This window comes from Centropristis striata, chromosome 24 (assembly GCF_030273125.1).
Source record: "Centropristis striata isolate RG_2023a ecotype Rhode Island chromosome 24, C.striata_1.0, whole genome shotgun sequence".
In the NCBI taxonomy this organism is placed as follows: Eukaryota; Metazoa; Chordata; class Actinopteri; order Perciformes; family Serranidae; genus Centropristis; species Centropristis striata.
The window spans coordinates 9,786,588-9,808,522 of record NC_081540.1 but is presented as its reverse complement, the minus strand read 5'-3'; the positions used below and the strand labels follow the sequence as shown (position 1 = coordinate 9,808,522).

The 21,935-nt window shown below is 39.9% G+C and overlaps 1 long non-coding RNA gene across 1 annotated transcript in view; it reads right to left on the bottom strand.

The window, feature by feature from the left end:
• The window catches only part of LOC131962687 (uncharacterized), a 78,622-nt gene extending 58,625 nt beyond the window's left edge, over positions 1–19,997 (bottom strand). The window contains exons 1-3 of the long non-coding RNA XR_009389954.1: positions 19,803–19,997; positions 18,234–18,272; positions 17,387–17,436 (exon numbers count right to left, since the gene is read on the bottom strand). This is a non-coding gene — a long non-coding RNA (uncharacterized LOC131962687). The remainder of the gene's footprint in view (positions 1–17,386; positions 17,437–18,233; positions 18,273–19,802) is intronic.
• Positions 19,998–21,935: the final 1,938 nt, after the last annotated feature.

The window sequence follows — 21,935 nt, the reverse complement described above, 5'->3', positions numbered from 1 at the left end:
TAAAAAGTAGCAGTCATGTTTTTGCAACCTGTTCTCCCTCTCAACTTGTCAAATACTGACATTTGGTCAGTGGCCCTTGGCCTCAGATACAAACCGACAAAGCAGCCTTTAGCGCCTGTATGAAACGCATCAGGCTTTTCATAAAGTCCAATGTGATTGTGTCATTAGTAGGCAACAAAAGTAATATAAAGAGCAAAGTTCTGTGAGCCCCGTGTGAAGTCAAGAGTCAATGTTGGTATTTCAAATTACCATAACTTTCATATATCAATATTTCACATTATCACCTAGGACAGTCCATTAGTTAGGTATGGAAGTAATAGTTTGAACCTCAACCCTGTTTGAAGTCTGATCAAGTGTGAGTCAGGCTTATATAACAGGCTTTTGCATAGTACTGTATATATATATATATATACAGTACTATGCAAAAGCCTGTTTTGATAATGTACGCTTTCTGTGTAATGGATCTATATAATGTGTTATTTCCCCTTTTTGAATTGAATTAATGACATGAATAAACGTTTCTATGTTATTTTAATTTATTGAGATGCACCTGTAATTCTTAGCTCATTGGCTTATTGACGTACGGCCACAGAACTGAACGCTCGGCCGTGTTTCAGTTCAGTGAATACTGATTGAAAATTAAAAAATACACAGATCAAGTAAAAATTCCATGTGATCGACCAAATTCTTAACGACCATTAATCGATCATTGATGAATTATTCCCATTCCTAGTATCTGGCAAGTTGGGAAAGACAATGTGTTGGTTTCTGTCGCATAAATGCCCATGCTCACACATGTCCATGAAGTTTTTGGGCAATATTTGCCTGTACTGTAGGATAAGACTTGAGCAAAGTTAAAGAAGAATGAAGAAAGCCAGAGAGTCTTAAAGGGAATGTAAGTGGTCTAGACCTGGATAAAGCAGTGGGCGGTGGTGAACGCTTGGTCAGACACAAGCTTTGTTTTCTCCAGAGAGAAAGAGGTGGGAATGCATTTTCCTTTCATACAAAAACAACATAAAAACTGCTTTTTGCTTCCTCCCTAACTCTATGCCTTTAGTCCTTTAGGACACTGTAGGTAAACAAAATTTGTAATGTTTACTTGGTTGCAGTCACCCGGGTACTTGTCAGCAGTGGCTCTTGCTTGTTGCGGCATCAGGTACATCTGAGTGGTCTGCGGGATCTGAGGCATCGGGGAGGCTGCGGTGGCGAGGAAGAGGGGGGGGGGGGTAAGAGGGGAATCGATGCAAGGCTCTTTTAGGCTCAGTTCCCTGGCTGTGCAGCTGCTAGCAATTACCTGAGAGGGAGAGGAAAGACTGAAGTAACCCAGCGCTGAAGGCCTCTCTTCGGCTCACACCCCGAGGCTCTCTAATTACTCCACCAAAAGCCTGAATATCTGTCAGAACCAATCAGTGGCAGCCAGGAAACAGGAACATGGCGAGGCATTCATTTGTTTGCGAGGCAAACACTCACCAGGTACTTAGCACCAAATCAATGTTTGATTTATTAATGCGTGTGTGCGGGTCAGAGCGCCGCGCTTTATTATGACAATTCTCCCGCTTGCAACAAAAGGTGTGGAAAATAGAATTATTAGGTGCAAGCAGTAGGTGCTTTTGTTTTTTTTCTTCCTTGTTTTTTAAGTAGGGAAAATTTAGTCACATGCACAGTGGAAGTGTGAATCATATCAACCGAATAAGAAGTTGGTAAGGAGTTGTTGGCAAAGGGCAAAAAGTGAAGTTTCAAACAAACACAAGAGGTGCTTCTTCTTGATGATAATCTTCATCCTTTTCCTCCGACTCTCCTTTCCTCCCCCTCGTCCCCCTTTTCTTCATCTTCTTTGCAGGATTGGCTTTGGAGTGTGGCTGTCCCCCCCGCCATATGCTTGGCGCCGCTCATCTTTTAGAACCACTTTGTCACTCTCCCCAGTTCGGAGGTAGACTTTGAAAGTGATGTCGCAGGATGCAAAACACCCAGAGAAGGTGGGCCAGCACCAGACAATGATTAATACTGCTTTCAGCCATCTCCTTGAAGGGAACTGAGGCATCATTGCATCGCGGTAGAATTACTTTGGCTTCGAAGGGAGGGGGGGGGCAGACGGGGGGGATGAAAAAGCAGCACCATAATTCTTTGAATCGCCATATACGGCTGTTTTTTAATTAAAATGTTTAGTGAAAACACATTATTCACAACCTTGAATTGCACGGGCGAAACTTATACTTTATGCATCGGGGGAAAGTGTTGAGACTTTGTCACATTCACGAACGCCTCATCTTGATTTCCATGCTGTTCCTCCAAGGTTGAGCAGGTTTTTCTGTGCGTTCCGTTCAAGTTTAAAAGTGATAAATGAGAAGAGTGCATTTGCTCACTTTTCTTAACTTTCAGCTTTGAGAAGAGGGGACGCGCCGGGCAACAAATGTTGGGGATTTTGGACTTAGAGGGAAAGGTTTGTTGGGGAATGCCGGGGTGTGCTTGTGCATAAATGGAATCCAAATGGAGTTGGCAGTGTTGAGGATGTGTGGCAGAGTCTCCCCGCAAGGCCTGGTCACTCTGACCACAAGGCCAAGGATCATGTGTTCTCAATGGCTGGCTAATATGCCTTGTCATAGTGAGTCACCCTCCTTAATAGAGGCCTAATTAAGACCAATAGGACTAATGAAGCAGGTCTGCTGAGGGCGCCATGTGATTCACACCTCGTGTAGGAGGTGGGAAGCTGTTGGTTGGTTGGATTTCTTCAGGGACTGGATTTAAATATCTGTGTGTTAGTCTATATGTTGGGGGGAGGTTATGTAGTTCTTCACAGTTCTGAATAGTAAATGACTTGTATTTTATCAACATGGCAGTGGTGGGATCTAGTACAATTTTTCTAAAAAAATTTGCAAATACCACTCTACTTTCCTATGCTAGATATCACAATATTGGCTTGGAAACTAAACATTTAACAGCAAATATGTATCTAAATATGTAATTGCCAGTAGTCAACTATTAGACAATACTTTAATTAAGCTCAATAAAGCCACACATGTTCTCCTTAAAATGACCTTACTTTTACTTGACAACCAATAAGCATCCAGCATAGATACTAGAAGTAGGGTAAAAAATCGATACAGCATAGTATCTCAAAATTTTGCATGGCCATATTATATCAATTCATGGCCGCCAAATATTGATATTTAGCATTCCAATGGCCGGCCAGCGTCAGTATTTGATGTTTTTTTTTTTTTTTTTTTGGAAGCCGTAGTGGGCTCACTTTTAGGAATATACTGGAGATACTAGTATCATATGAAACTAGAGGATCTAAAGGATCTATAGCCACTATCCTGTCCTATCCTTCAGGATATTGTGTCAGGAAGTTGTAGAAATAATGCTGCAAAGTTATTTTTTGATGTTTCATTAAAAAAAAAATTCAGAGCAGTGAAGCTTAAAGTTTTTAAAACTTTGAGAAAATGCTGCAGTTGTTGTCGTCCATACATGTTTGATATCAGTTGAGTTCAGTTTGACTGAATACTTTGTTGGTCAGTCTGTGGGTTTGACTCTCATTGTGGAGAAATAAAAAGACTGAAGTGAGATGAATAGACTGAGAATTTTCTCTTATTTGACAAACAATTATTGATTGATTTTAATTATATGGGCACAAAATGCAGTTAAACAGTTAAATCGCAATATATTGTATCGCAATACTCACCATTTCGCAAAATGCTTAAAATCGCAATAATATCGGGATTTAAGTATCGGGATAAAATTGTATCGTGGGGTTTCTGCTGATTTTAATAGATTTGACAAGTAGGGTGGAAATTAGTTCACAATAAAAAATGGGAGCACCGTCCATCGACTTTTCTTACCCATAAAATCTCTTGACAGACATAATGTCAATAATAATACAAATTTAAAGAATAACTAGACATTGTAGAGTCAGATTTATGACACATTTTTAACCAAGGCAGTTTTCAGCTGGTTTATGAAACTTAAGAAGACAAATTTCAGCTAAACCACTTAGTTTAACAGAAGAATTCCAAATCCAGAGACACTGGTAGTGCTAAACCTAGAGCTGTACCTCTAGATTACATTTTTTTTAATGTAAAGCAACCCCATAAACTCTGTAACATTGTTTTAAATATTTTGATTTGCTAAATTGCCAAATAAAAATATAATTTAGAGGTGCTTTTACAATCTGAGTACCTCTACCACTGCCAAATGAAACAATTGGCCAGAATTATCTACAGTAATAGACATTTTGGTTACACTCTAGATTTTAAGTGGTTTCACATTTTCAAGATGGAGGTATTCAGACTATTTTGATTTTATCAAGTAAAACGGTTACAGGAACTCCACTAATCAATGCGGTTACCCAAAGGAAAGGAGCCCTAATTGACTTTTGCCCCTTTTCTCCAAAAGAAAGAAAGTACAGTTCCCAATTTGCAAGATGAAATGGATAAGAGATATAATTAATTATGAATGTCTGCTGTTAGGGAGCAATAAGTAAGATCATTTCGCAATGAGTGCTGAGTAATGCATTATGACTGCAGTGGGGACTTTAAAAATAAAGACAGAAACAAAGGAAGTGCTCTCACTTAGTCATTCTCCTGCACACACACACACACACGCACACACACACACACACACACACACACACACACACACACACACACAGTTATGCACGGAGAGATCTTCACACACTCAATAAAACTACTGTTCTTTCATATAGCAATTTATCTGAACAAATGAGAGGCTGCAAGTATCCCACAGATGAAATCTCAGTTAGTACCTACCATGCAAATTAAAACAACGAAGCCCATACTCCATTACACATATCATTAAAAACCCCTGCCCCACTTCAAAACCCCTGCTACCAATAATCAACCTTACCATGTTGGGAATAAAATGCAAAGCGCTGAATTAACAAGCAGGCGTGACAGGCTGATTATTGATTTAATGTCAGCGGCTGGCTGGCACATACATCTCTGAGGCACGGCACACTATTAAAACGTCCTAACTAGGGTAATTGCATTAGACACCTTTTTATACCACTTTGTGCAGCTAATCGGCATGTAATAAGGAGAGAGAAGAGACAGGAGCTGAGTGATTCGCTGAGTCAGTGGTTGTGCGATGTCGTGTCTGGAGATGGAGGCGAAAAAGGAAGAAGGGGAAGAATAAAAGCTGTAAAGTGGTGATGACTGGAGGAGGAATGGGGACCTTTGCTCCTTCTCGAAGGAAAAAGAGCTGGTGGAATAAATCTGGACTTCAAGGTACTGCCAAAACTAAATATCATTATTTCTGGCTTATCAGTTTGATACTGAGGAATACACATACTGTAGAGCATTCATTGTAGGGCTGGGCGATATAGTAAAAAAAAAATTGACGCTATTGAATGCACCATACCTGTGTGTGAATTGCCGTGCTGTGAATGTTAGTTTTCTCTCGATACAGCGGCGGACAGGTTGTAATTTCATTTGCTCTTTCCCAACATTCTCTTTCCCGGTTTATTGCTCCAAGTCATGGCTGACATCTATTTATGTTTCTGTTTACTTCTCTGGCAACTTACAAACAGTAGTGGAGCAGGAAAAGGTGGACTCTCATTGGCTCTTGTCACGTACATTTCCGACATGTTTGATCGAGTAAATATGCTCACAGCTGATCACCGTAATCGACCTGAAATTTATCGCGATCATATATGAAAAAATTAATTGTGATCTTTTTTTTTGCCACATCGCCCAGCCCTATCTTGATTGTTCAATAGGTTTGAAGGACATGTTGTGGATTAAAAGGGGGTTATGTGTTGGACTGTTTGAAGCCAAGCTAGCTCCAAGAAATACAAGTTAGTTGTTTTAGTCATCATTTGTTTTAATCACTCTTCAATGTCTAGTAAACCTCTGCTGCATTTGGCTGCATAGGCAGAAGAAGAAGAAAAAAAAAAAAAAAAAAGCTGTCCTGCAGCAATAAGTACAGTATTTGCCTCCCAGGGTCAAATCCCAGAACTGAAATATCCTTCAAACTGCGTCACGGCAGCAGCTTGACCGCGCTCCAGGCTTGGACTACTTCCTGTTGCTCCCTGAATGAAGATGTGAAACTTCATTATAGACCCCCCAATGAGGCCTGTGAGGGGAAGATGGAGAGAGAAAGGAGAGAAAAGGGGGGTGGCCAGGTGCCAGGTGCTCGCTGTGACGGGACACCCCATCGCCACGGAGACATGGGTCAAGGGGCATGCGGGGGAGGGGCTCTCGGGGAGGGCACGTGCTCCGAGCAGCGGGGCGGCCGGGCTTTGGCATGAATTACCCGCCCGCTGAGCCGCTGCTTTAGGGATGCTGGAGGAGAGGTCACATACTCAGTGGCCCTCAAACGCACACACAGCCTCTCTCGGCAACAACAACAAGGCTCTGTGTGCGCCCTGCTAGTCACAACAGCTATTCTGCATTTAGCACAAATACGAGTACACACACACACATGCATGCTTGGAGAGGATGAATTAGGTCAGCTTCGTTGGTCAAACAGGACGGCTCTACCCGCAGCAGGGCACTAAACACAAATTATTCTCACTAGAATGCTTTTAATATCAGAGAGGAAGGAGACAATCAGAGGCTGGACCTCCTCCTTTTAGACTGTCCCACAGCTCAGTGTGGGGCACCATAAGGCACCTTGTCCAAACAGCACCTGGACACAAGAACACTTCGGTCAAATATACATTAAAGTAGACTGTACTGTAAAAAGTACTGTTAACACTGTAACTGTTGTTCCATGTTTTTTCCCAGTATTTGATACTTTAATTACTATATTTTACTGTCAAGGTAGGGCTATTTTGAAATCATTACAATAAGGATATGTGGTGTTATTTATAAAAATGTGCAATCATTTTTAAATGTATCATGTTCAAGATGTTAAATCTTGATTTGAAGTTTAAAAAAAAAGGAAAAGCGGAGTAAAAAGTAAAATTTTTGTCTCAAAATACCAGTCTTGATGCATTTACTTCAATGAATCCTAAAAAAGATTGAAAATAACATAATGTAAGATTAATTAGATAAAAAGTATTCTGAATAAAAGTTAATAAAAGTTTCCTCTACAGGGATAGCAGGGTTTCCCATTAATTACCTGGAGTCTTGTGGCCAGCCAGACTCTAATCTGTCCCGGCAGAGTTTCATGTGCCACCCTAACCTCATATTTCAAGCTACTGAAAGTATTTTTATACGATTCATAATATAAAGTTATTTTGCGTTGTGTTGCTGTTGTTCAGCCAAAACCTCAACCCCCACCTCTCCGTCCGCCTCCGAGACATGCAAACACATTCACACACTTACATGCGCACTGAATTTACCGAGCTGCCCATCCAACTTCTCTTTAAGTGGGCGGCCCAGGTTCGAATCCGACTTGGACCTCTTTTCTGTCTTCACCCCTATCTCCCCCTTTCACTCTAAATATCTCCTCTGTCAAATAAAGCTATAAAATGCCTAAAAAAAGTTGTTTTAATCACACTAAACTGTGACAAACTGTTTTGAATAACTTCCTGACGGTAAACACATTCAGCTTTCAAAATAAGAGCAAAGTGTCAATGACAGAATTTAAAAGAAGACTGTCAAAATAAGATGCCTTAATTTAAAAACAAGAACCCTTATTCTCCTTTAACCCGTTTAAGTCGGGAAAACATTACCGCATTCCTACTATTAAAACCGGGGGCGCTCTTGCATTATTCTACCATTGAAGCCAGGAAAGCGGATACGTCGTTTTGTAGTATTTGTAGTTTTTTCCACCTATTTTCGCTCTCTTGGCCAATGAAATGCATCAGAATACATGTGGGAGTGTCGCAATGCATCATGGGACTTTTCCAGAACTGAAATCATGGCAGAAGACGACTATAGCGGCGGGAGCTCAGATATAACAGCTATAAGCTCTCAAATACTTTTTGAATTTAATTTCTATCTGCTACAGAGGCTGAAAAATCGATTATTTAGTAGGCGTTGATACTTCTGTTGAATTTTTTAGGGAGTTATTTTAAAATCGCCCAGAGGTTTTCCAGGCATTTTTCCAGGCATTGTAGGCCTAAATGGGTTAAAATAATTCTTAAAATATGCAATCATTGTATCAAGTGTATATAATGGAATAGTGGCATGAGAATGTGTGAAAGGCCACCAAATTTGGGCTTTTATGGAAAAAAAAAACCTGCTTCCCTGCAGTCTTGATGCATTTACTTCAATTAATCCTGAAAAAAGATTGAAAAAAAACAAAATGTAAGATTAATTAAATGAAATGCATCCTGAATAAAACTTTCCTCTACAGGGATAGTAAATTCCTCCTTCAAAGTCAAACAGCGAGATGAAAGATTTGACCTTAATTGTAATTCAGGGAAGAAAACAGTAAGCAACTTTTGCTCAGTGGATCACTGAACCTCCTCCTCAGCATGACACTGCTGCTAAACTGGAGGTTTGTTTTCGCCAGCAGTACAGTACACGATGATCCCACTCGGGCGGAGGAGGGCTGGAAAGAGAGAGATAGGCCTGGTCCACGCTGTTCGGTGCTAAAGTGAATCAAAGGCCAGAGGCTGCAGCGTCTGCCTCCAGCCGGTGGAGTGCCAGAGACCCTGGATCAGCGCCTTCATCATCTGACAACCTGTGAGAGCGACTCATTCATTCAGTCCTCTCCTACACACGCCCGGGACCTCGGCAACACCTCGCAGCGTAATGAATCAAATGCTCTGCCAGGAAAACACAAACCCCCGCATCGAAACACACGTGCGCGCGTCACACTAATGATTGTCAGCGAAGACAAAAGAAAGTTTGAGTTTATGACTTATTTTTGAAAAAGACGATGCACGCACAGCAGTAACGTTCCCGTGCAATGTTCCTTTTGATATCTAATCACGGCAGACGTCAACAACGGCGTCCTTATTACCGCGGTAATGAAAACTGAATCAGTCTCACACAGATTAATTTGTAAAAGAAAAAATAATTAAGACAAAGGTCCTGTATCAAGCAGACAAATCAGAAAGACAACAAAGTATGATGCGTGACAGTTTCCCCGAGTCCTCCCGCGGTGATGCAGGCCTGTCCTTTGTGTCATGACTAGTCGCTCTCTGGCATTAATCAGAGCGTCGTCCTATCTTGTTAGGCTGAGCTGGGAGATGATAGGGAGACTGCAGGTCTTTAATCAAGGTTAGAATAATCTGTGATGCTAGCTGATTATAAACCTGATCATCAGCAACATATTGTCACCTCCTAATCATCCAAATAAACAGAGACCTGCCCTCAGCCCCGACGTGGAGGAATAAATTACACTCACAAACACATGCATGCGTCTTACACATGCCTACATGCATATGCAAACAATGACACACACATAGATGCATACCTGCCCACGCATACACACAGAGTTTGCTTAAAAACAGATATGCAATCTGCAGCACGCAGCACTTTTACTTCAAATACTTTTAATGCAAATAGCACGTTTTATGGTGGCTTTTGAAATTTCTTGCCTCTCAGCGATTGAGAAATGAATACATTCCAGCTACCCCAGCTTGAAAGACATCCATCAAGACAGCAGATAAACAATGAAACGGCCCCTCTCAAGTCGATGATAACCTCAACTTCTTTCTAATCTACTTTCATGTGCTTTGTCTCCTTTTTTTATTTACTCCCACTCTTTTATTTCACCTCTCCCAGGGTGAGCCTCTCCTCTCCTTTCTCCTCCCTCTCCTCCTTCTCTCCCCAGAAGCTCATTACCTTGGGACCGAGTCTCGGCTGTTTTCAACACAGCGAAATTATAACACGACCGGCGACGGCACTCGTTAGCAGCCTTGTCAATCATCTCGCTCGGGCAGGGGGAGAAGCAATCGGCGCCGGGGTCAGCGATGAAGATGTTCATTCTCTATTCATCCATCACATCTTCCGGGAAATCAATTTACACCGCATCAGCGTCACAGTACCTCGACAACAGCGGTGATATGAAAGAGGAGGGAAACAACTTCTGAGGGAAAGACAGAGGAGAGTGGTAGATTCGTTTAGATACAATCTAATAAACGTCACTCATCTTGTTTTTTTCTCTTCTGTCACCCTCGGGTTACCTGAATCCATTGTCCTCCACTGGAAATTACTATCTGCTAATAACTTTTATATATATTTGGAAGCTTTAATAGCAACCAAAGTACACTTCCAGCCAGTTAAACATGTTTATCCCCATCCCACTGAAAGTTACTAAACCTCATTCCTTCAACGCGTTTTCCCGTCCCTCTTCTTGTCCCGTTTACTTATGTATTCTCTTTGGGAGGTGGCAGGTGACAAGGCAGAGATTTGGGATGTTGCCGCCGCTCACATTAATGTAGTTGTTGCTTTCTTGCGGATGTCAGCTTCATGGTTCATTAACGGTGTTTGGTTTAGAGAAACCCGAAGAGAAAGAGGATAAAAGACAGGTAGAGATGGAAGGGACTAGGCGGCGGTGGAAAAGTAATTGGCAACATAAATGAACCCTGGTGTCGCCCTGACACTGTCCACGTTAGTAGACTGCAGATGAAAACGCCTTTGAACGGCAATTCTGTGCTGGACATGGCGGCTTTGAGAAAACTTGAAGTGTGAGGTGAGAAATAGTCAAGTAGAGGGAAGTGACAGAGCAAGAGAAGGAGGGTGGAGTGCCAGTTTGTGTGCATGGAAGCATAGACGGGCGTGTGTTGCCAGAAGTGTGTATTTGTGTGTGTTGGGGGGGGGTGCTTTCATTCCAGGAGATGTCATGCTGTTTGAGCAAACGGTTCTCCGTGAAGGCCATCCACCGCCTGCTGCCGGCGCCGCCACCCCTGCTGTACCCAGCCAGCCTCGTGCCAACGCCTCCGACACGGCAGCCGCCGATGCCAGGAGCCCGCCTGCCCCCTCGTCTCGGCAGAGCAGATGTCACTCAATTGCCCTCCACCTCCCCTGAAAAACTGCCGCCGCAACCCCCCTCCGCCACCCTAACAGGCAGCCACGCCGCCGTGCCAAGCGGGCGACACCCGACGTGTGAAGAGAGCAGGGTGGCGGGCATATCGACGGGACCGCGAGGAGGAGGAGGAGGGGGGGAAGGGGGGGCATCCGGCAGGAATGCACAGCGTGGGAGCGTTGTGGATTTTTCACACTCCCTCCATCACCTCCCCCCCTCTGCTCCCGAGCCACCCACTCACCCACCTCTCCCACCACCACGCACATGCCACATGCACTGGCACATAAACACCGTCTCTTCTACCCCCTTCCTCCCATGCCACGCAAAAAGAGACACACTTTCCCCTCTTTCTCCCGAGATGACACCCCCTGCAGGCCTTTGGAATATTCTAATTCTGTTTCCTAACTCTTATTATGTGTGGAGTGTGTGACATGTGAATTGTAATTAGTCGCTCTGGGGTGAGCAGAGAGCGAAACCCCCACCTCTGAAGAGAAAAAAAAAGAGCCAAAACGGGAAAAAACACTGGAGGGCGAATAAAAGCCCCATCCAATTTTAACCCCCAATCACCACTTTGTGCTCCTGTCGCACCTTTATTTCTCACGTAGGTGTATATGCGCGCTCCCTCAGCCTTTCAGCGCTCTTTGTTTCCCCTTCCGGCGTCGATCCAAGTCCATCCACCTCCTTCTCCATCCATATGGTACAGTAGAGCTACTCCTTCAAAACCGTCGTGGATCTTATCTGCGAGGGAGGCCCGTATCAATAACCCTGCAGCCCCCGCTCCTCCACTACAAAGGGCCCGGGCGACAGGGGCTAGCTGTAGGGATGGAAGATAATGGAATTGAGGTGGTACTTAAATCTCAGCGAACCACGGCAGCTCAAGTAATTAGTGGATAGGATCCATACTGGGGGCACTAAGCAGAGCTAATGCTACCCTGGGCTCTGCTGCTGGAGCAAAATTAGCTGTATGGGAATGTGCGGAGCGATCGCGCGGATTATCTGCCTTGCTCGCTGGTCTGTTACCGCCTGTGTCTGGATCTTTCTGACACAACTTCAGCTGTGGCTCCCCAAGAAACCCAACAGAAAGAAGGAGTAAAAGGGAGAAGGGAAGCTGGGGGGAGAGGGAGGGATGGCGAGGGAAGGGATTGTAATTTCACAGCAGTGTCAGAAGAGCCAGCCGAGGCCCTGTCTTTCCATTGAGGCTTCATTAGGGCAAACAATGGACTTCCCTGCCATCTAATTAGACGAGGTTAATGAGGAGAGGAGGGCCGCAGCGGATCCCCACCGTGCACGCTGTGTCGCGGGCGGGGGAGGTGGTCAAGGGGCCCTGGGGGGCACGAGGGGAGGGTCACCTCATAGCCATTTTACAGATTATTGCGTATTTGATAAGGAAACAAGGTACAGGGGCTAAACATGCTCCTGTGTGGGAGAGGGGGGTTCACTTCATCTAAATCAGACTGGAAGATTAAATTAACTTTATTGATCCCTGAAGGGAGAGAGGAGGTACAGGGTTGATAAAGTATTTTTATTACTTTGATTTAAGCCGGACCTCCACTGTGATACTCGTACATTTTAAAGTTAGAATTGGATATTATTTGAAAAGATAGATAGTGTGAAAAAGCAACTATTTATGATGTCTTACAATAACTTTTGGAGTGTTAGTGAATCACACAGAGACTAGAAGATCTAAGGAATCTATAGGCACCACGTGCATCGGGATATCATGTCAGGAAATTGTCAAAATAACGCTGCAAAGTCAGGCTTTTTCTATGTTTCATTCAAAAAAATTGAATGGTTGAAGTTGAGGAAAGTTTGAGAAAATGCTGCAGTTGTTGTCGTCCATACATGTTTGATATCAGTTCAGTTCAATATGACTGAATACTTTGTTGGTCAGTCTGTGGGTTTGAGTCTCATTGTGGAGAAATAAAAAGTGAGATGAATAGACTGAGAATTTTATCTTATTTGCAATTACTGATTGAATTTAATTTTGTGGACAGAAAATGCAGTTAAACAGTTAAAATGTAATATACTGTATCGCAATACTCACCATATCACAATAATATCGTATTGTGACTCAAGTATCGGGATAAAATCGTATCGTAGGTCCTCTGGTGATTCCCACCTCTAGCAAATATTAGCAGGTAGGTCATTTGTTTCTTTTAAAACTCCAGAAATCACCTTACATCTCATTAGCTTTTTTTCTGTCTCTTTAAAAATACAGCTCAGTTTGCAATAGGCAAGATTAATTGTTCTTTTTTTTTAATTTTCAGAGAATAATGCTCTAATGCAGTGAGACAGCCAGCCAACAGTTCCAGTTGCACTGTACCTTTAAGACTTGGCTTGTTGCATTGCTGCATTCTGCATCCTCCATCCCACCGGCTATTGAAATTCATGGGTCAAAGGAGCAGCTAAAAAAAAAAACCTGATGGTTATTAAAATGGAGCAGAAAGTATTTTGATGGCTATCATGCTATATGATTTGGGTATGGAATGAAATACAATCAAAATACATGCACTGTTTGAGCAGAAAACAAACACAAAACAGAAATAAGTGTTTGTAACCTAAATCATATGTTAGTAACATTAATTATAATTATTTTGGATTTCTTAAGAAAATCTATACATCCTACATTCCTGGCTCTATCTTTAATGTCTCTAAGTAGTGAAGAATATTCAACACTGTACGTAAGTAAGATTTCAAGGTACTTTTACTTTACTTCACCATTCATTTCAGAGGCCAATAGAGGGAGAGAAAATTTTCACTCCTCTTCATTTAATTGACAGAGTTAGTTATTTGACAGATTAAAAAAGTAAAGTAATTCACACCACAAGATATAAGTCAGCAAATAAAGTATTTTAAACTATTATTAAGTTGTATTTAGAGGGTTCAAATAAGCCTAATGTTTGCCGGCTGCAACACTGAAGCAATGCTAACACATTGTGTTGATGTGGATAACAGACCTGAGCTCATCGGGTTGGGCCATGTTCCGATGAATTAGTAAAATGAGATTATTTTCTTGTGCCAATTTTTTCAAAAAAATTCCTGCAGCCCTTCCTTAAATATCACATTCACAAGAATCTGATGGACTTGAGGTCACAGTGACCTTGACCTTTGACCACCAAACTCTAATCATTTAATGTCTGGGTCAAAGCGGACTTTTGGGCCAAATTTTAAGACATTCTTTCAAGTTATGCCTGAGATTCATAAGAATGGGACGGGTGGAGAGCAGTGACCGTGACCTTTGACCTTTGATCACTGAAATCTAATCAGCGATGAGAATGTGTTCACAAGAATGGAACAGACGTGAGGTCACAGTGACCTTGACCTTTGACCGCCAAAAACTAATCAGTTCATCCTAGAGTGTAAGTGGATGTTTTTGCAGTTTGAAGAAATATGCGGAAATATTGTGTTGACAAGAATGGAACGTACATACAGACGGACAATCCTCTGACCCGGCGTGGAGGCATAAAAATAATACATATACAGTATATAAACATGTCATATGATTCAGGGCTGTCTGGTTGGGGAACTGCGTTTCTGGGACATTAATGAGCAGCACAGGGGCTCCACAAGGGACTGTTCTGGCTCCATTCCTGTTTACACTGTACACAGCGGACTTCATATACATCTCTGAGTCCTGCCTACAAAATAAAGTTTGAGAAATGTCTGCATGGAGCACAGCTGCTTACAGATGTGCAGCTGACAGATGTGCAGCTTACAGTTCCTCATCGCTCCCTGAGCCACCATCCGATCCTCCCTCACTCACAGCCTATGTGTCCTGGACATATCCTGTGTTGTGTCGTTTTTCTCTTTTCATTTCTAACCGGCACGTTTCAGTTTTTGCATGTAAACGCCCGGAGTCTCCTCTCTTTCTCTCGCATGTGCGCTCCTGATTCACATAAACCATTATATGGTTAGTTAATTTACTTAATTTGTAATGTGTAGGTAAGTTTTATGTTAAAGCTGACATAAAAATACCTATACAAGTAGTTGTGTCTCGTATTAGTTTGTCCTGCTGTTATTGACATAATGCGCATATATTCTAATGATTCAAACCTATGAGGGTTTTTTTAGAGCGAATATTCAAACGTCATGTTGGAGCAATTCTGACAGCCCTAATATGATTACATATGACAGAGTAACACAGTACTTCAGCTTACATGAATTGCATTTGGTTCTGGTCAAAGAACCCAACCAGCAGTCTATAAACATACTAAAGCATCAGTAATTATAATGCAATGGTATTATATTATAATATTGCAACTGGCTATTTCTGCATAATGGTATAGGTACTTTTTCTACCACTTTTTAGTTGTATGTGTGACTTATACGCAGTATCAGATCAGACATTTGAATTAAAAAGAAACTCTCTGACTATTCTTTGGATTCCAGTTGACTCATTTTCACACACAAACAGGAGAGAAGAAGAGATCCCAAAAGGCTCCTAAAACCTCACAACCCCGAGAAAAAAAGAGAGGCAATCAGACATGGTAAACAAACTAGAATCAGCTTGTTAACAACTGAGTCACAAAACCTCAACAACAATGGCGCATCACCCTCGCAACACAACATATGACGCCACTCGCTATTAAGAACACAGCTAATTAATCAGTAAGGTGTAAGAGGGAAGGGAAGTGAGTGGATTTGCCATTAGGGATGCAGCAGATGAGGAGAGAATGGGTTTATGTATAGATGACGACATTTAACAAGTGTTGGGAAACAGAATAGAGTGTGACTTTTGGCTCTGTCAGAGAAACAGCTGGCATCTAATGCAAAGTACAGACAGTGACACACAAGCTGTAACATAAAGGACAGAAAACACTGTTATTTTTATTAATTCTGTGCAATTTTTGCAACGAAACTGTCAATTTTATGGTGTTTTATGTTAAAGTACATCCCAGGTAGCACTCGCTAGGCTGTTAACCTGCAGTATATATGGCTTTCACCGCTCCATAGATGGGTAATGCGATTTTTGTGAACTAGGGAAGTAAAAACAATGTTATCACTGCACATTAGTGAATCCAACAGATTACTTCTGCTGCAGCAGAGCCCATGGTACACACACACACACACACACACACACACACACACACACACACACACAGATTAAGGTAATGTCTAGTAATGTGTGGGTCATGGTGTGCAGTAATAGCCATAATCACAGTGGCAGTTAGGCTAATTTCAGATAGATTTTATGTGCCCATTGTACCCAAAAAGCCAAAGAAAGATAGATAGATAGATAGATAGATAGATAGATAGATAGATAGATAGATAGATAGATAGATAGATAGATAGATAGATAGATATGTACAGTTTTCACAGCCTCAGTCTCAGCTCTTTTTATTTCCCCATAGAAATGACGCCGCTGAAACTGACATGCGCGAGCAAAATGTTAATCAAACAAACCCATTTCTCCTCAACAGCTAAACCAAACAAACGGGCCTCAACTTTCCCATTCAAGTCAGAATGACAGCGTAACACAACACAACAGCGGCAAACGCAGCCTTCTTTATTCAGGGAACGTCAGCCGCGCGCTATTCTGTTGAAAATATCAACTTCAGATGTTGAGGGGAGGAAAAAAGACGGGCGTTTTGTCTGCCTTTGTTGGTTTGGGCTTGATATGCCGCGTGAGCCTTTCAAGCCATTTGTTAGACTCAATTTCTTCCTCTGTTACATCTGCAGATTACGTTTCAAGCAAACAACCAGCAACATGAAGGCACAGAAGCGCTATTATGGTGAGAGAATGACAACTTGCATAGGTAGAGAGCAGGAGGAGATACAAGAAAAGGATGAAAAAAAGAGTTGATGTAAAGAAGGCTAGGGAGATTGGAAAGAGGCGGAGATAGAAGTGATGAGATACTACAGTGATGGGATGTATGCGTGTGTGTTGTAAATGCTTGCATGCAGGTTATGCAAATAAAATCGCTTTGATTCTTTCGCCTTAAACATAGTCTCCCCCTCATTCTTCTCCTTTATAGAACTCTCCCTCTTGGTTTCGTGCCTTCAGTTTTGTTTTTATAAAAATTGCAGGCAAGTGTTGCAGGCAAACTTGTTTTTAACGTATGAGAATATGATGCAGAGGATGCATCCACTGAGCTAGCAGCACTTTAAAATATTACAAAACTTTCTCAGAAAACACCATAAAGTGGACACATTTGCCAACCAATCAGAAAAAATGTTTGTTTGTTGAGCAGTTTGGCAGTTTCAAGTACAAGTAAACACATCTAGCATGAGATATGACAATAGTAAATAAGAAGCAGCAGGTTCAAATTTCATGATCATTTGAAAGTTGTAGTAATTTTTCATGTTTGCTCATTACAAAGTGGCTACAACAGAGCGAAAATATATTAGCCTAGTGTTCAAATGTTGATTGTTTGCAAAAATAGTGCTTTCAAGTAATAAATAAAGTCAAAGCAAACATTTAAACATGGAAAAGGGTCACAAGTGAAGAGAGGAGGTCAACAAGATACCATACATCATTAGTTAGGTAAATTAGTAAGCTGCTTACCTTCTAATGTTGATCCAAACAGGTCTACTTTGAGGTCTTTTTAACTGCATCTGTGGAAAGAAAAAATAGAGTATTAGTGTACTATTTCACTCTTTAGAGAGTTTTTTCATAGCCACTGTTTTATCATTTCTTTGTAAAGTAAAATTGGTGATTATGAGTTGCACTGGACACAAAATAGCTACAGCCAAACTAAATCATGACCCCACTGTTACTTATCATTCAATATATAGAAATGGACACGATAGCTTTTTTCTGGACTCAATATATTGACTTTTTGTGCTTTTTTGTTTTGTGTTTAAAGTAAGGCTGTAAATGTTTGACAGGCAGCACGATTTGCCAGAAAAAAAAAAAATCCCAAGCAGCAATTCCAGTTGTTTATGTTATTTTAATAATAAAATAATATAATACATAATGTTTATCGCAGTGCATTTTTTTGTTAACAGAGCCTGAAAATCAATTTTATTTGTTTTGGTTGTGCATGTTTTATTTATCTAGGATATTTTACTATTTCTTTTCCAAATTTCAATTCCAATGTTTAATATTTTCGAGATTTAAAAATCCATTGCTGTGGAAAAGGATGGACTGATTTTTTGCTCTAATATCATTATAAAACTAAAACAACATCAAAACAACGATACTACCGTTTATCGTGATAGTTTCTGGGAAAATATATCATCCTAAAAATTGTATTATCGTGACAGGCCTAGAAATAGTTTTTGTTGTTGTTTTAGCTGTTTGTCATGTTAGCATAAACAGCAGAAAGAGAGAAGGTGGACAAGTTCTGAAATACTAATAGGCCACATGCACGACTAGCTATGTTGGTCAAATAGTTAGCTAGCCTGCTTACCTTCTAAATGTTGAGCTGATGAAGTCTTCTTTGAGGTCTCTGAGGAAAATGAGAAGATGTGTGAAGTTTTTTTTTATATTTTTTTATGTCAAACAGCAATACAACGCACAGTTACAAAGAAGAAGAAACGAGTTACAGAAAGATAAACAATGCAGAAAATAAAATAGAAGTAAATAATATTTAAAAAATAAAATAGAATAGAATAATTAAATGGAAAAGAATGAAGATTACATGTTAAAGACATTCAACGCAGTGCATATGTTGGCAGTCATCACAGCTTTTTTGCTTTGTAGACAGGAGAGACTTTAGATATACTGTTCAAACTCTGACTTCAACAAAAAGAAATGTGTTTATTTACTTGAAAACTTACATTTGTGTGGTATTGGCAAAAAGAAAAATTCAATTTATAAGAAAATATGCATCATCAGCCTTCTTTTTGTGATCAAAACAGCCAAATATGACATATTTATAATGCAAAGTAAAACCACTGAAAATATTTGTTTTAACAAACGAGGCAATGTCCTTCCAGAGCTTGTATGTGAATTCACAAGACCAAAAGAAATGTGAGATAGTTTCAGGGTGCAGATCACAAAAACCACATTCCACCTCAATGTCAACTTTAACCTTATGTTACAGCACTTTCATGGGGTAAAATCTATGTAGCAGTTTAAATGACACTTCCTTAGTTTTCTTAGTTAAAATAAACTTTTGGGGTAGGGACCAGACTTTTTTCCAATCTATGCTTGGGACAAACTTGGGACAAGGATCTAATTTTAGAGTTTGAACCTCTATATGGGAAAAAACAAACTTTGCCCAAAGGAAGCTGATTTGGGTCTGGGGGTGACATAATCAGATGTAAAGAGACATCATTCAATCTGAAGATGTGTGAAGTTATACTCTCCATTCATAGCCACTGTTACATCATTTCAAAGTACTAGCTTCTGTCACAATTGCCCTGTTTGCTAATTAGCTTAAAAAGTAATAGAAAGGGTCAAACAAAGTAGCTAAGACCAAGCTAAAATGCCAGTCTGCTTTAATAATGAGTGTTTTGTGTAAGCTTTTTGTCATGTTTGCAAAACATGCTTCCTATATATCCATTTTTTAGCTAAGTAGCTTGCTAAGCTAACTACTTAGGTAACTTCTTGGCTAAGTATTAATCTAAGTAGCTTGTTAAGCTAACTAGTTAGCTCACTTCTTGGCCATATATTTAGCTAAGTAGCTTGCTAAGCTAACTTCTTGGCTAAATAGTTAGCTTAGCAAGCTACTTAGCCAAGTAGTTAGCTATGTAATAATCCCAAAACTTTTTTTCTTCATAAAGTATGAGAGGCAAAATGGAAATAATGATATGTTCTTATCAAAAACAAGATATTTAAAGATATATAGAATATTCAGTCATAAAATAAGTTGATATCAAAAGACAGAACACAGAAACATCAAAGGGTTAATATACATAAGACCGACGGGAGCGCGCGCGATGTGATTTGCATATCTATTGATAAATGCTAGTAGAATTACAACCAAATAAGATAGAGCAATAATTATTTTTGCATATAAAACCGGAGGATTTACCTTTATATGTCACGCATACATTGTGTCCCAGAGTGCTGTTTCCTGACACTAATGGGTTTGTAAATATCCAGTAAAAACAAACACAACAAAACTTTTCGAAATTCGTCATCACGTTGTGAGCATGAACTGTCACGTTTTTTGCGTGCACTATCGGATGTGACGTCATGTGACGTCACCAAAGATTTGATTGTAGATAGTTTGTTTTGATGTACATCCTATGTTTTTTTTCAAATTGTGCATAATGTGTTATTTATTTATTTTATGTTTTTGGTATAGTTTATTAAAAAAAAGTGTATCTCAAAAAGTAAGTTATGAAGAAACTCAAAATAAATTTCCTGTGGATTGAAAGGATTTTGTTCAACTTTTTTTAATTTACACTTTTGAGAGATACAGCTCTGACATTTCTGTATTTAGATAAGTTTAAAAAAAAAAAAAGTTTCTTCATGTTTTTAGTGTTTTTTTAACTTACACATAAGTCAATACATAGTAATATAATTTGGGATGTAAGGGTTGTACTGATGTATAGCAAAGTGAAATGCCCCAAAAAAATGGCACTACAGCATGTAAAAATGTAAAGATCTGCTCTGGTAGGTCATAAGGTAAAATATACTGAGTGTCATTATTACTAATTATAGTTTGACCCCCATTGTAAACGTTGCTTCCTATATATCCATTTTTAGCTAAGTATCCATTTTTTAGATAAGTAGCTTGCTAAGCTAGCTACTTAGCTAACTTCTTGGCTAAGTATTAAGCTAAGTAGCTAGTTAAGCTAACTACTTAGCTCACTTCTTGGCCATATATTTAGCTAAGTAGCTTGCCAAGCTAACTTCTTGGCTAAATAGTTAGCTTAGCAAGCTACTTAGCCAAGTAGTTAGCTATGTAATAATCCAAAAACTTTTTTTCTTCATAAAGTATGAGAGGCAAAATGGAAATAATGATCTGTTGTTATCAAAAACAAGATATTTAAAGAATACTTGCAATATTCAATCATAAAATAAGTTGATATCAAAAGATAGAGCATAGAAACATCAAAGGGTTAACATACATAAGACCGACGGGAGCGCGCGCGATCTGATTTGCATATCTATTGATAAATGCTAGTAGAATTACAACCAAATAAGATAGAGCAGTAATTCTTTTTGCATATAAAACCGGAGGATTTACCTTTATATATCACGCATACATTGTGTCCCAGAGTGCTATTTCCTGACACTAATGGGTTTGTAAATATCCAGTAAAAACAAACACAACAAAACTTTTCGAAATTCGTCATCACGTTGTGAGCATTAACTGTCACGTTTTTTGCGTGCACTATCGGATATGACGTCATTTTCACGGAAATGTAGTTTTATCTCTTTCATAAAAACACTTATACACACACAGCCCACACACAAGATTTGATTGTAAATAGTTTGTTTTGATGTACATGCTATGTTTTTGCAAATTGTGCACAATGTGTTATTTATTTATTTTATGTTTTTGGTATAATTTATAATAAAAATGTGTATCTCAAAAAGTAAGTTATGAAGAAACTCAAAATACATTTCCTGTGGATTGAAAGGATATTGTGCAACTTTTTTTAATTTACACTTTTGAGGGATACAGCTCTGACATTTCTGTATTTAGATAAGTTTTTTTTTTTTTAAAGTTTCTTCATGTTTTTAGTGGGGGTTTTTTAACTTACACATAAGTCAATACATAGTAATATCATTTGGGATGAGAGATCTGCTCTGGTAGGTCATAAGGTAAAATATACTGAGTGTCATTATTACTAACTATAGTTTGACCCCCATTGTAAACGTCTGCATCTGCGTTTGTCCTCATTTGGTTTTTCGGTTCATCAGATTTTATAAACTTCTGGGATACAAAGTTCTGAGTTCTTTACCTTGTTGGTAGTGCAATTTACACACGGCAGCTTTTAGGACTTTTTTCAATGCACCTCAATGAAGATTGATAGTTATTTTCCCCTCTGTTGGGGGCGGGGCATCCTTTCTTTGTGTTATTGTTTATTATATACAATACATTATTATGATCAATTGTCTGGTGATCTGTCTAGCATAAAATGTTCATGTGCTGTCCACATTTTTCTTTTCTAATTTTGCGTTTCTTAATTTGTTTTAGTCTGTAATGTAG